The sequence below is a fragment of the Salvelinus sp. IW2-2015 genome, unplaced genomic scaffold (assembly GCF_002910315.2).
Source record: "Salvelinus sp. IW2-2015 unplaced genomic scaffold, ASM291031v2 Un_scaffold910, whole genome shotgun sequence".
Classification (NCBI taxonomy): Eukaryota; Metazoa; Chordata; class Actinopteri; order Salmoniformes; family Salmonidae; genus Salvelinus; species Salvelinus sp. IW2-2015.
Genome location: NW_019942643.1, coordinates 131197 through 133410, shown reverse-complemented (window position 1 = coordinate 133410; position 2214 = coordinate 131197).

Genomic DNA, 2214 nt, shown 5'->3' with positions numbered 1-2214 from the left:
CATCAGCTACACAGCACACACGCGCACCACACCATGCGCTAGCACACATCAGCTACTACATGTCTGCTAGCACACTGACACATACAGCACTGAGCTAGCGAGCTGATGCTAGCGTGTGTACCATCGACTACGATCGCGTAGCTGCTAGCACTGGATACGAGCTGACCATCACGCTGTGATGCTCGACTATGCGTAGTAGATGGTACTAGCGTGTAACCCATACACTACACACACACAGCACCCACACACGACTAGCACGAATCCAAACCACACACCACACAGCACTACTACACACACCTACACTATACACACAACACACACACACACCACACACACATTACACACCACACACACACACATCACACACCCAGTACACACAACACACAACACACACACACACACACACACACACACACACACACAACACACACACACACACACACACACACACACACAACACACACACACACACACCCACACACTACCTCACATACACATACACACACACACCACACCACACACACACACACACACACACACACACACACACACACACACACACACACACACACACACCTGTGATGACTAAGACACTTTAATTGGCTAGGAGTAAGCATTATTACATGGGTAAAGAAGAGACATTATACTGCTCCTCGGCTGTTTTGGAGGAGCTGTGAGACTCCCAAGATGGTCTTTTCTTTCAGTGACACGGTTTCACCTATGCTGCCCTCCCTGTTTGTTACCTCGTTGACTTTTTAGACAGTGAGTTAATATTACTATGCCACCTAGTGGACAAAGACTGTGTGATGGCGACAGGCATGCCTGTATCACCCTCAGCATGAGAGCATTCWCCCTTGTGTGTTCTTTATAAAATGATGGCATTTCAGAGGAGTAGGCAGCACTTCTGAATCCATTACATAGGAGTTATTGAAAGCTTGAAGTCATTGAAAGTCTGTTAAAGTTTGCATGGTATATCTACAGCCTAATCTGCGTTACCAGATCAAGGAAAAAACATGTTTTAGGCAAGATGAATAATACATTTTTACAYAAAATAGTGTAGCATCTACGGGAGGATGGGTTTCGACCTTGGGAGCCCCGATCTTGTGCGAAACGAGTAGACCTAGCTATATGTCGAGTGCTTACTTTGGGTTTAACCTGTGTTAGTAGCCTTCTCGGAGCTCCGCTCGTACACGTCCGCGCTCTACTACGAAGCGTTCCCACCGACATTTGCTTATACACCCGAGCATGCTCTGTCATTTCGATTTTTAAAAAATTTACCAAACGGAGATCTCTCGTATTAAAAATGTACAGGCCTACCAATATAATTCAGAAAGTCCAGTGAATACAACTGAAATAACACAATTTGGCCCGTAGGGAGCAGTGTGACATAAGTCTGTATTTTCACGTTCGGCATACAATCTTCATGGGGAATCGAAACTCCATATCTAAACAGTGACACACAGACTCTTACCCCAATCACATKATTCATTTACAATATCATTCATTGTGACCCAAATAAGTAAAACACAGCTTTATTAAAAGAGGGTGTTGTGAGGTGTGGTAGCATACACACGTTTATGTCATTCATTCCCAGGTCTCAGTGTGTGTCCTCACTATTTTAAACTGCTATATAAAACTAACATGGCACTGGGTTAGTTAAAGAATGAAAACGAAAGCTTTTAATGATCTTGTTAATGCGGTTTAATCTCGTGCTCATCCTCTCTTGTTCTTCATGGCGTTTTGTTGATATTGAAATGAACCAGTTGGTGTGGAGTGGTGTTGGCTGTGTGAGAACTATGAAGTGACTAGTTTTGGTACTCTCATTCCCACTACTGGTAAGATTTAGTAGTGCTAAAACCATTTTACTAGGAAGTGTTTTTCAACCGTGTTTACTGTGTAGAACTGTGTACAGCCTATATTGTGAGAGAAGACAGTGGGTGTTATATGTTTCTCTTAATGTGAATAATCCTATTTTATGCTATACTGCTACTGTTCTCTTGTGTTTTATCTTCCTCTCTTCCTCTTCTCTTCTTTCTTTAGATAGCTATGTGAGGAATGTGTTGTTACTTGCATCTGCCCTGCCAGTCTTCAGTTGCCGTGGGAGATAAGAAGGACAGGTGCGGAGGCAGTTAACGATCTGTGTCAACGTGTGTGTGTATATTTATGTTTATGTGTGCGTATGCATGTAGATGTTGGGTGTCTGTGTGTATGGAT